Here is a 12971-nt window from a genome sequence, read left to right as displayed (position 1 = left end):
AGGTATATTTCATAAACCCCTGAGCCTCGATTTCCCAGCTGTCCAAAGGAGATAAAATATTTACCTCATAGAGTTGTTGTGAAGATTATAAATACCTTTCAATTTGATAGACTCTATGCAGTCGCTGTCTTGCTTACCGTATATCATTTTTCTAAAACCCGATAGAAGGCACCGTCATCTCAATGCTAATAACTTTGGTTCCCTCCTTGACTTTTTTCACCCTCTTTTCTGTTTGGGGGAGACCATATCGTGGTGTAAGAATGTGGTGTTGGACACTGAGGTACACCCATGTTCACGCACTGGCTCTGCCATTTACTGGCTTTGGGAGACTACTCAACCTCTGCGAGCCTCAGTCTCCTTCGCCCTAAAATGGGGCCAATAATGGGTCCTGTGTCCCAGGGTCGTTTGTGAGATGGGATAATGCATGTACGTTCTTTATCCGTTCACAGTACCTCAGAGAGGCTTAACAAAGGACCCCCAAAGCGATACCTAGGTAAGGAATGACAACAGCACATTATATATTATATACATTATAATGCGCTTTAATACGACCTAAACCAATTTTATTCTCAAATTGGCTCTTGACATTGATATTATGAGCTTCCCGTTTTCCGAATGAGGAAACCATCGCGCAGAGGATTTTAGTAATTTTCCAGAGTTGCCCCGTTAGGGCTCATCTACACCCAGGAATTCTTACTTTGAGAGCAGGGCTTCCTCTACATCAGCACGGTTCTGGAGAATCAAAGAGAAGTGAAAGGCTCCCAGGGAAGACGGTAGGAAGAAGTGAGGTTCCCCTGCAGCTACCAAGAAACAGTTAAGAGGTCATAGCTGCCCAAAGAGTTCAGCGCAGAGAGCAAGCAGGGGAATATTAGCTTCTTGAGAATGCTGAGGAACGTATTGAACCAGCGGAGCTGAGAGGGCAATAGCCCTATTAAATGACCTTTTCTCTCCTCTCACGTTCGCGCGCTGTGACCCAGACACAGCCGAATGGTTCGTGGATGTCCACCTGGCAGTTTGCAGATACATACCTGGCCATCAACCCTGCTCCGTAAACCCCCATAACTGGGCAAGGTCAGACTAGAAAGGGAGGAATTTCAAGGATGCCCAAGCGACCCTTTGTACATTATTCACAGTCACTACGTCCAGCTTCACGTATGGATTTTTCTAAGGCATTCTAAGGAGATCTTCACTCCCCGAAATTTAGGTGCTGGACCTCCTCCATGTTACAGGGTCTTTAGATATTGTTGGATGTCGACAATCAGCGAAGTTGAGGGTCTTTTTATATATGATGGCTCAGAGGGATTGCGCTCTGTTCTCAGATTCCCCCCACCCCTAAGTGGTAGCATGGCATTTCACGCCCGCCTGCGAATTCACTTTTCATAGATGGAAGGGCAGGGGTTGATGAGCCGAATCCATTAGCGATGGTGCTGAGAGGTGGTAGCTCCTTAAGACGTGTCAGGCACAGGCTTCGGGGCCTGGTGCGAATTGTGACTCTCTGCTTCCCGGCTGGGACTTTGGGCAAGTGCATGAACCCTCTAAAGCTTCGCCCGAGAAATAGTGGTACCGGGTTCATAAGGTTCTTCTAAATATGAAACGATTAATGTACCGCGTCTCTCCTTAATCACCTAGCATCCGGTCACCTAAGCCACCAAACTGGCAGTCAGGATTCAGGCCGAGGAACCCAAGCTCTCTGGCGTCACAGTGGTTGATCATCATGGGCGCGAAGTATGAGCGGGGCTGGGAAGGTTTTCAGAGACGGGCTGGAGAGCGCGGTTACAATGCACGTGGCTTCTTAATACATCAATGGCTCATTTATAGCGCTTTTGCTAAATGCCAAGCACTTTCCTAAATATTTTATATGTAGTGACTTTTTTTTTTCACCTTCACAGGGATCCTATGAGGTGGGAGCCATTGTTAGCTCTGTTTCAGAGGTGAGGGACTGGCCCATGGGGATGAAAAGTGACACGAGTGGAGTCAAGCAGTGTCGTTTAGGAATCTAACCTACCATGTACCAACCATCATACTGAATTGCACCTACAATACTCACTAGAGCAGAATTTCTTAACTCCGGCACCATTGACATCTTGGGGCAGATAATTCTTCACTGTGGGGGCTGCCCTGTGCATTGTAGGATGCTTAGCAGCGTCTCTGGTCTCTACCCGCTAGATGCCGGTAGCACTACCCTCCCGCCCGTTGCGATAACTATAAACGTCTCCAAACGTTATCACGTATTTCCTGGCGGTGGGGGTGCGTGCAAAATTGGCCTTTGTCTATTGCCCCTGCCATAGGGTGGTGCCCTCTCCCACAGACTCTGGGTTAAGTCACGTGACTGTTTCCAGCAATGGGATACTAACAGGCTGGATGCACGCAGGGACTCGAAAAGTCCTCATCCACCAGGACCTGTCTTTTTGCTCCTCTTGGAAACCTGGGTTATCATGTGAACCAGCCCAGGCCAGCCTGCCAGATGATGAGATATTCATAGCTCGGCTGCCCCTGGCTGTCCTCGCTGACTGCCTGCCAATCCCAAACAGCTGGCAGCTGACCCTGGATGGATGAATGAGCTCCTCTAAGACCAGAAGAATTGCCCAGATGAGCATAACCCCAACTGCCAGCTCATACCCATGAATTAAGAAATGGCGGTTGCTTTAAGCCACCGTGTTTTGGAGTATTTTATCGAGGATAGAGAAAAGGCTACGTTGAAACAATTCCCTTCTATGGATGAGGACGCGCCGGGTTCCAAGAGGTTGAATCCGTTTCTGTGGCCACGCAGCCAGCACGTGATAGCACCGGGAAACAAGCTACTTCATCCCAGGTTCACAGTACTCGGGCATAAGTTGGGGAGACACGTTTGGTGGGACGAAGGACAGGAGTTAAACGAGACAAGGAGGGCAGAGTAGCTGGGGCAAGGCTCAGCTGGAGTTGAGGAAAGCCCTGGTGAGGGGGGTGCTCAGTTTCATGCTGTTCGTTTTCCATTTAGTTATCGGGAAGGTCCTTTGAATGAGAGAGTCCTGTGGGGGCTGTCTTCACTGGTAGCAAGGGCCACGTCTGAGGTCATTGTTCCTCAGGAGGAAGGGGTTTGCAGCTCTGAGACCGGAAAAAAGGAAGGCACGGGGAGCTGGTGTGGACCCAAGAATTCATCGAGGAAACTCCATGTGATTCCCTGTTAGCACTGCTGAAACTTTGCCTCCTGCCCCCATTTGTTAAATTTCACCTTCCCCAGCGTGTTAGGGCTCCTGAACTTCTCCCCTCCCAAACAACAGAACCTCTCCCAGCTTCCATTTTGGGGGTACTTTGGGAGATGGCAAGTCTACTCCCAGTCCTGGCATTTGCCCTGTGCTCTGCCACCTTTAAAGAGTGGACATACTCCTCTTGCTGAGCGTCCCTACATCTGATCGGGTGGCTGGTACCAGTGTGCGTGGCCGTTCTAAGATGTTATGCACGTGGAGGCGTTGTCCCTTCTCTCTCTTCTGCAGTGAATCCCAGGCCCGTGCTTACATAGGATGGGATCCAACTGTTTGGTCCTCTCTCTTTTTGATTCCACCCTCCCGTCTGGATCTGTTCATAGTAAGTGCTCAACAAATACTCGGTGCACTCGTTTGCTTCTGTGCATACTCGACTGAAAGACCCAAGACTTAGGTTAGAACGTAACGGTGGGGTGGAGGCATCTTAGGAGGCCATTTTGGTACCTCACTGTCGGAAAGTAGGCTCGTTTCCCGGACTTCGTGCTGACCTCAATTTTAACTCAATATATTACATTGCCCGTAATTCTTTATGTGTCTGTGTCTCTTCCAGACTATTTAGTTCCCTGAGTCTTTCAAATGGCATCTTTCTGATTTTGAATCCTTATAATCGAACCCAGGACGGTGTAATATAGATAAATAAGAAGTATTTCTTGAACGAAGAAGTCTGCGTTTCCATCCAGGCCCCCTCCGTCCTACTTGCGTGGCATTGAGAAGGAAATCTTTCTAAGACTTATTTTTCTCAACTAGACGCTGACGATAATCATGCCTGCCCGACAGGGTTCTTGTAAGAATGAAATGAAACAAAATATATAGAAGTCCCTGAGACTTTTTGTAAACATTGAAAGAACATTATTTCCCTTCTTTTCACGTTAACCCATGTACAGAGGGGGGATGGGCACAGTGTTGTGTGGAAGGTACCAGATCATTGGGCTGGATCTTCTGCAATTTTACTCCAGATTTGCCTCATTGACATGCATCCATTCCCTCCAATAAGTGACTCGAGGGCCTGGTTTTCTCTTTTTGTTCTGTCAAGCACCAGCCTTCCCCAGGTGGTGTCTCTGCGATTAATGGCTACAGAAACACGAGGGCCGGGGCAGGCTGGTTTTTCTTGGCTTCTTTTTTGAGTTTGTAATCTTAGCTGTCATCCCCTTGGCTCCGAAGATTATTAAGCATTCCACAAGGAAGGCATTCTCTTTAAAATGGTTCTGAAACAGCCATGATTGAGGAAAGCCACTTCTCCTGCATTGCACAACCCCCCAAACCTCCCCCCGCCCCCTTGCCCGATATCTAGCCAAGAGTCATCCGTGACCTTGGCAAAGAGGAGGCATCTTGCCTCTTTCCAAGCTCAATTATCAGGAGATAACCTCTGTGAGTTGGTTAAATAGGATTTCTTTTTCTTTTCCATTCTTTTTTTTTTTTTTTTTCTTTAGCTCCGCAGCAAAAGGCCTTGCTGCATACGGCAAGGACAAATATGTACCATGTTCGAGGCGAGTTTTCAGTTTTGTTGGGGAGAGAGATTGCGCATCAACCTGGAGATGTGTACACTCTGCCTTTGCACAGAGAACTTCAAAAATTGCTCTCCAGAGATTTGCTCAAAGGCTGCAAGGCCTGTTGGTTAACGTATAAGGTACCATGTGCTTTTCTTGTTATAAATATTTTAACTCTTCTTTCGCTCTGGATCCCTTGTTTCAAAGCCAGATTTCTTTTCCTTTCTTCCTAGAATTGTGCCTTCTCCCCAGCACCCCAAGCCGTTTTCCTCCTGCCCAAGGCTTGCATTCAGGTAAGTAAAACCAGCCTTCCTCTCTCTGCCCTCGCAGCCTCTTTCCACTGGGCAGCTGTTTGTGCTTTGAGGGAATTCTTCCATTTTAGTTTATGTTTTTATGCCCACCTGCCACCCACCCCCAATGCTCAGGCCTTAAGCCCCCTTTTTTTAATCTGAGAGTAATGTATATTTTTTCTTCCTGTTGTGTTTGTGCTTTCATAGAATGTTAATTCAACCGACATTGATCGATGCTCTCTCCAGATCAACCTCTGTGCTAAGAGATGGTGACGTGTGGGAAGTTTTTTCCAGGAAGAACTCACAATCTGCAAATATCATGTTCTAAAAATTATCTATCTATCTATCTATCTATCATCTATCTATCATCTATCTATCTATCTATCATCTATCACCTATCTACCTATCAATTATCTATCAATCATTATCTATCTACCTATCTATCAATTATCTATCTATCCATCTATCCTATAGATACCTGTGTAGATCTCTCCCTATATCTGTCTAGATCTATCTACCTAGATAGAAAGATAGATAGAAATAAAGACATTGATACAGACTTACAGATAGATAGGTATAGATATAGATAGATAGATAGATAGATAGATAGATAGATACTGTGCAAGGAAGCATAGAGAAAATCTAATAGAAACTTATTCAAGACGTTGAGTAAGGGGATCCTGAAAAACTTTTCTTTAGAGCTCTGTATGAATGTATGAATAGTTGATAGGTTTTATTCAGCTGTATTTGCAGAAGAAAGATATTCCAAGCAGAAGAAATAACATACAAATTGTTATAGAAACTTGTAAGAATGTAGCCTGTGATGTTGGAGAAGAATGGGAATGTGGTGTGGCTGAAGACCGGAGGAGATGATGATAAATCGAGCTGGCCAGATAACCAGGGCTCACACGGGGTCCTTCACATCAGACTGAAGAATAGAGCTTGGGCCTCGCCCTGTGGATTGTGAGGGGCTGTTGCAGGGTTTTGCCGTTGCGTAACCTGTTCAAATTAGGAAATTACCGTAAATGACAGTGAAGAATGGATAAATTCAATAAGAAATTGGGGCAAGTTATTCCTTATCCTTTCCATTTGCCAAATCCTGGCCAAAATTTCCAACAAGTTCTTGAGAACAGGCCAGCACAAAATCAACCAGCCCACGTCCCAGAATCCCCCAGATCAAATGCAGACTACACTCCTCGTGAAAAGCCAGCAGCCCACCATCACCAGCTCAGGACTGAACCAAGCGCACAGGTTGACTCCCAGGACCCGAGAGCCTTTATCCTGTTGACGTTCTGGCCTTGTGGTCCTGCTGTTATTTCCACCTCACTCACTCTGATTCTTGGTTACCATCACATCACAGTGATCTCTAATTGAAGACAAGACTTTTAATTGTTTCCCCAAATATTGTTTTGAAGTCCGGGAAATGTTGTTCAGGGCTATCTCCTATCAGCCGGTATTTAGGTGAGGGCTTCGGTTCTCCCAGGAAGACAGGGTTACCCCCTCCTCTGGATACCCACAGTGTTTTCTACATATGAAAGTTACAGGATTTACCATAACGTACTCGTGGTTACGTCTTCAAGAGGCAGCACGGCGTCGTGATGAAGAACGCATCTAGAACCGGAAAGCCTGGCTTTGAACCTGGGTTGTCCTTTACTGTCTGGAGTGAGCTTGAGTAAGTGCCTTACCCTTTGCCATAGCTTCCTTATCTGAACAATGAAAATGCTGTTACCTAACGTATGAAGTTTGTCGTGAGGAGATGATGAGGCCCTGTGTGTGAAGCACTTAGAACAGAAACAAACACACGGTAAGCACTGGCGAAAGTTGTCATTATTTCTCGAGTTGTCGGACTCTTCTAGTGCTTCCTGATCTCTGCCATGTGATGGTACACATGAACGATGGTGTGATTTCAAGGGCACATTGGGAGCAATGGAGGAGCCTGCCATGTGCTTTGACCACACGGAGGGACTTACCCACCCCGAGACCCTCCTGGCTGCCCCAGTGGCTGATGGGATTAAACTTTCTGCACACCTGTCACCGATTTGTGGGAGATTCTGACCTGGCAGACTGTGTTTATCAAAGACGGAGATGGAGATGAATGTTATTATCTTTGTATCCCATGTGCCTGGCACAATTTTTGTCAGAGTGCAGGTTCCTAATACATATTTCAACAAATTATGAAGGGAAGGCAAGGCGACCCTTCCTCTCTTTGCTGCCTAAGGTGACGAGCTCTTCTCGTGGGAAGACCGTGTTCGCTAGCTATATCTGTCTTTGTTATTTTCTGCCCAGGTCATGCATTTTGACATTCTAAAATTACTGTCACTTCTGCAAAATCACTTTGGGAGAAGGGACAAGAAGGGCATCTTGGAAGATACATTGTTCCTGAGTACCTGGGGAGGTTGGAGGTCGGCAGAGTGTTTTTGCTCGGACTGCCGGAAAACGCGTGGTCATTCACAGGCTCTGAATCAGTCCCACTGGGCGGAAATGTTTATTTTTTAACAAGTGGCCCGTTTGGTGGTGCATCCTTCAAAATGGAGAGAGGGAAGCCATTCTGTTCAGCTGTGGCAAGAAGCCAAAAGTAGGTCAAGAAGTTCTTGGAGTGAAAATCTTCACGGGAACCATACGCCTAGAGGTAAGAATGGATCCCAGATTCTAGTCTAGATAAGAAACTAAATCTTACTAATCGGTAGACTCCACTTTCTAAACTGTTCATTGGGAGATCGCAGTTCAAGATAGCTCAAGTAATTGAAATGGCCAAATAGATGTTAAAAAAATTTTTTTTAATGTTTATTTATTTTGAGAGAGAGAGAGAGAGAGAGTACAAGTAGGGAAGGGGCAGAAAGAGAGGGAGTGCGTCACAGAACCCAAAGCAGGCTCCGAGCTGTCAGCACGGAGCCCGACACAGAGCTCGAATCCACGAACCACAAGATTATGAGCTGAGCTGAAGTCTGACGCTCAACTGAACTGAGCCACCCAGGCACCCCATCTAATAAGTGTTTTAAAAAATGGGAGAAAATCTCTGTGAGTAACAGGAATCAAGGAAAAATGCTATTCGTGCTATTCATATGCTCAGATAAGGGCTTTCTACAAGACAGAGCAATGGTTCCCCAAATTTGTACCTTAGCCAAATGACAAATTTAAAGCACCTTACTTTCTCCAGTATTCAAAACATGTTCTTTATTTTAATCTTATCAAAAAATTGCAAGAAAAGTCCCCCCAAAATGCCTGTATGCTCTTTATTCAAATTCATCTGTATCTTTGAAAAATAAAGATCGCTTATTTTGAACTGTAAGTGATTAATTTTTGTGTCCAAAGGCATCTGGCTGTCTTTTGCACAGAACTCTTTGCCGTCGGATTTCGCAATTGGTGGTAAGGAACTGAAACGCTCAGGCCTTAGGGCCTCCCTTTATCCATGAAATTGCAGGAGAAGCCGGCTGGGTGAGGAAGCTGCTGAAGGAGTCAGAAACCCTGGCGCAGACTATTTCCTTTGCCAGTAGAGATGGCTGGTTCGAAAGAGGGATCGATTGATCTGTCTAAATTCCCAGGGAGTGGAGGTGACAGAAGGCATCACGATTCATTGGCTAGACATACCTGCTCTAGCTGCCAGGCCACAGTTGTCAATCCAAAGCACTTCTGAAAATGAGGCCAGAACCCATGTTAATGAAGCCTGATTGCCTCAGAATTATTGTTGGATTAATTAGCAGCTTTGCCAGTAGGTCCATTTGTCCAGGGTCAGTAACAATTTATGGGGAGTCACATTTAAATACTTTCATTCAATTCAACCAGCATTTCCTGTCCCCACACAGCACAGAGCCCCGGACAGGCCCAGTACAAGAAAAGGAACTAAACTAAGCATCAGATGGCGGGTTCTAGGGTCCCCTGTGCCATAATGTTCTGAGCGGAGAGAAGGGAGAGGGCCAAGGATTGCCATAGAGAAGGCTTAGGGAAGAAAATCTTCACATGGCTGGCTTACTAAATCCAAAGGAAACAAAATGAATTTCAGAGCAATACTAGTCAAAACTGATATCTAGCTATCTGTATTAGGCAGTATCCTTTTTTTATTATTGTTTTATATTAGATATAAGTTATCGTCAAATTGGCTTTCATACAATACCCAGTGCTCATCCCGACAGGTGCCCTCCTCAATGCCCATCATCCACTTTCTCCTCTCCCCCATCCCCCATCAACCCTCAGTTTGTTCTCAGAATTTAAGAGTCTTGTCTATATAGACAATATCCTTTTGATTGCAATTGACAGAAACCCAACACCAACCGGCTGAAACATCAAGTACAAAGATCAAAACAACAAACAAAGGCAACGTAATGACTTATGTAACGGCAACATTCGATGGATTATCTCACATCAGGAATGGCTGGATCCAGGTGTCCAAATGATCCAGGTGCTTTGTTTTCTTCTATATATGGTTCCTTCTCAGGCCTTCTTATCATCATAGTTTGAGTTAACCTACCACCACTCCCACCACTAAAAGCAGACTCTGGGGGTGCCTGGGTGGCTCCGTCGGTGAAGCCTCCAACTTCTGCTCAGGTCACGATCTCATAGTTGGTGGGTTCAAGCCGGTCATCGGGCTCTGTGCTGACAGCTCGGAGCCTGGAGCCCGCTTCGGAGTCTGTGTCTCCCTCTGTCTCTGCCCCTCCCCCACTCGTGCTCTGTTTCTCTCTCTCTCAAAAATAAATTAAAAAAAAAATCAGACTCTGGTGCAGGTAGTTTATTTGGGAGATGTAGTGACCATGCAAATGCACCACTCAGATCCGATGCTGCAGGAAGTACAGTTGCATCAGGATACACTTCCTGATCCACCATCATGTGCACGTGAAAGCCACGCTTCCCATGGGCCCCTCCCAGCGAATGCCTGAGCACCGTCAGGCCACTGAAACCGGCCCATGCGTGTGGTAGATGCGGGACTCCCCTGACATGGCTTTGGCTGGAGAGCCCCTCCTTGGCCTGGCCAAACTTGTCTTGGAACTGCACCGCTGCCCGTGGCTGCCTGCCTGGTTACCCCCTCCATCCTTCTCCCCTTCTCTCCCCTTTGCAGGACGAGACCCGCCTTCGCCAGCTCCTCCCCTGTTTGCCTTTACGAATACTTCTCCCAATAAACTCCTTGCATGTCTAATCTCATCTGGGCACGTGCTTCTCGGGGGCACCAAACTAACACAGGAGGTGACCCCAGGAAGTGATAGAGTAGGCAGTTAGTTAGAGGTGAGCCGGAGGCAAGGGCGGTGATAAGTAGGTTATACATTAGAAGCTTGGGGGCACAGCAGCCTGACTTTGTGGCTCTCAACATCCTGGCCTGATGGCTTCCAGCACCGCGGGATTGACAGACCAAGAGCTACAGGTGCAGAACACGCTCTCTTCTCTTCACCTCTGCCCTGCGGTAATCCCTAGACTCTTTATGATGCATCTGCATTGTGGTTTTACCCTCGCCGCCCGGCCCCCCAATGGAGGAAGGCTACCATGTCGGTTCTGGTACAAACCTTAAAGGGTCAAAAACTCCCCCTCCTGACCAGGGGGAGGAGTCCCCCAAATGATTGGAAGCAGCCTCTATTAGAGACCACCATGTCACCATGGCCATGACCCAAGACCCCTGCAGCCACAGGGCAGTTTCCACCTCTGGGCCTGCCCAGCCTCCTGTCCTGAGAGCATACTATCCTTAACAAACTGCCGTATGCTAGCTGCTTTCCTTCCGGCTGTCTTTACGGGAACACAGATCCCTCCGCAGACCTTTTCTTGGGGAATCCAATAACCGAGACCTCCCTACACACGGCGCAGACTCTCCTGCCGGCAAGAGAAGCACAAGGGAGGAAGCGGGGGAGGTGGGACTGAGGTGGGAGAAACGGCGATCCACGAGGCACTGGTGAGCCGGTGACCACTGTGGGCGAGTCACCCTGGGATGTTCTTAGAGACCGCGTAGGGCGCGCTCAGGACCGTCCCATCAGAGAGCATCCCATCAGAGAGCAGGGGCACCCTAGCGTTAAGCCGCTGCTTTCCGTTTCCTGTTGGCGAAGGTTGTCTGAGTCTATCAGCTCTCTCTCACTTCAAGCTTGAGAGGAGGGTCCTGGGCGCCAGCGGAAGCCTTCAGGCAGAGAACAAGAGAAGCAGGTGGCTGAGCTGGGAACAGCCTGGCACCGCCGTAGCCGAACTCAGGTGGGCGCGGCGTCAGCAGCTTCTGCTACACTCGGGATGAACACGAGGCGGGGCCCCCAGCGGCTTACAATCCCCGGTAGGATAACCATTCCAGAGAACGCCTCCTTCTCAGGAATTTCAGGCTCAGCCTTCTGATTGGCCAGGCTCGTGTCACATGACCACCCGTGAGCCAATCACTGTGCCTGCGGGAACGGAGTGTCTCGTCACCCTGGAAGGTACGACCCGGCCACGTCGCTGCCTCGCACGTAACAAGAATTGCGCCGGCGTGCCTCCCTGCAAGATGGGGGGGCCTCTGACCCCCCCCCCCCCGCCACCGGCTGACGGCTTGGAAGATGGAGGAAGATTCTAGATGGCAGCACTACCCGTGTCCACTGAGGAGGTAGGTGCATGCAAGCTGGTGCCTGCAGACCTCGGTGTGATCACATGCATTCTCCGGTGTCACCAGTTCACCCCAAAGCACGCTGGATGCAATTACCGGATGTCACTTCCTGGTGGGGAAGCATCGCTTTGCTACCCTCCATGCTGAGCTTTCGTTGGCCGAGCCTTCAATGGCGGGGTCCTCGCTGGCTCAGGGCACGGGGAGCCGGAGACCGCCAAGACCGCCTGCCTCCTCACTCCTGGACCCCCTTCCTCGCCAGCCCTGGAAGCGAGCCGGCAGCCTCGGAGACGTGCTGCGACAGCTTTAAACACTTCTTTTTTCAGCCACGGGCCCAGGCCATGTTTGTGTTCGGTTTGGGAGGTGGCCTCTGCCCCACGGCCCTGCGGTGGGGAAACAGGAGAGGTGTACAATTAGCGATTAACAGCTTTATCTCTCCTCCCATGTAAGAGACATAATTAGGCGCTTCCATCTGTTCCCGATACCTGCTGGAGTCAGCCATTCACACCTCAGCCAGATATTACGGTGAGTAGGAGGGCCCGAAAAGGAAACATTTCAAAAATAACTCACGTTTTGTTGTTTCAGACATCCTGCCCCTACGGAGTGGGTCTCCAGCTTTGCTTCCCCCAGATGTACACAATTTGCTACGTGCTGGCAAGGAAAGGTGCGAGCTAACGAATATGGAAGCTGATGGCACATGATTTTCCCAGGCACCAAGAGCTTGCGTTTAAAGAGACCAGGCTTGGTGTGCAAGATACCCGTATGCCGACTAGTGGGGTGCTGTCCCGGTTGGGGCCGTGGCCCGGAATAGGTGTTGGGCGCACACGCTGAGACGGGAAATGTTTTCGGAGCCAGAGTCCACATGTGGAAGGACCACCGGGAGCCTCTGCGGCCGCCAGGGTAAGTGACCTGCCGAAGGTCACACAGCCAAGGAAGACGAGCCGGGGTTTTGCATCTAAGTCTGTCGAACTGCAAAGCCTGTTTTCCTGGTCATGGTACCTCACTGCCGCTGAATCAAGTTTGGGGGACATCACGGTCTCATGAGGATAAGGCAAATCCAGGCCAGCTTTCGTTTTTCAAGGCCAAAACAGCCATGCAAAAATTTGGCATTTAAAAGGAATGTTCCCACCTACATAAGTAATGCTTTTAAGGTAAAAAGGTACAATGCGGTGTCGTTGGGTTATTCACAAGGTAATTACAGGACTCCTAAAATATTAATTCAGAGTGCTATCAGAGTCAGAGCCTTAATGAGGCCCCTGTGTTCGACAGGGGCTCCACAGGAAGGTGACAGAATAGCGTTATTCAAGGCAGGCTTATTTATGAAGGGATTCTTTGCAGATGTGCTGATGTAGGAGAACCACAATAGACAGTGCAGTAATTTGGGCTGGTGGCAGCCAGTTGTCACCACCTCTAGGCT

At 48.4% G+C, this 12971-nt stretch overlaps 3 long non-coding RNA genes across 4 annotated transcripts in view; 2 read left to right on the top strand and 1 right to left on the bottom strand.

Annotated features, from left to right (window-relative positions):
• The window catches only part of LOC131501056 (uncharacterized), a 132130-nt gene extending 122519 nt beyond the window's left edge, over window positions 1-9611 (top strand). Inside the window, exons 4-6 of one of the 2 annotated variants that reach the window (XR_009256606.1) lie at window positions 4963-5022; window positions 6600-6691; window positions 9274-9611. This is a non-coding gene — a long non-coding RNA (uncharacterized LOC131501056). The remainder of the gene's footprint in view (window positions 1-4962; window positions 5023-6599; window positions 6692-9273) is intronic. The other variant, XR_009256608.1, reaches the window with a different exon arrangement.
• A 116-nt stretch (window positions 9612-9727) lies between these two features.
• LOC131501059 (uncharacterized) lies at window positions 9728-12225 on the bottom strand. The gene is made up of 2 exons (XR_009256616.1): window positions 12125-12225; window positions 9728-11937 (listed from the first exon to the last, which is right to left on the bottom strand). It is a non-coding gene; the product is annotated as an uncharacterized LOC131501059 (long non-coding RNA).
• Window positions 10821-12719, top strand: LOC131501058 (uncharacterized). Its single transcript, XR_009256615.1, has 2 exons — window positions 10821-11557; window positions 12140-12719. It is a non-coding gene; the product is annotated as an uncharacterized LOC131501058 (long non-coding RNA).
• Window positions 12720-12971: the final 252 nt, after the last annotated feature.

This window comes from Neofelis nebulosa, chromosome 18 (genome assembly GCF_028018385.1).
Source record: "Neofelis nebulosa isolate mNeoNeb1 chromosome 18, mNeoNeb1.pri, whole genome shotgun sequence".
Lineage (NCBI taxonomy): Eukaryota > Metazoa > Chordata > Mammalia > Carnivora > Felidae > Neofelis > Neofelis nebulosa.
This window is presented reverse-complemented; position numbering and strand designations above follow the sequence as displayed.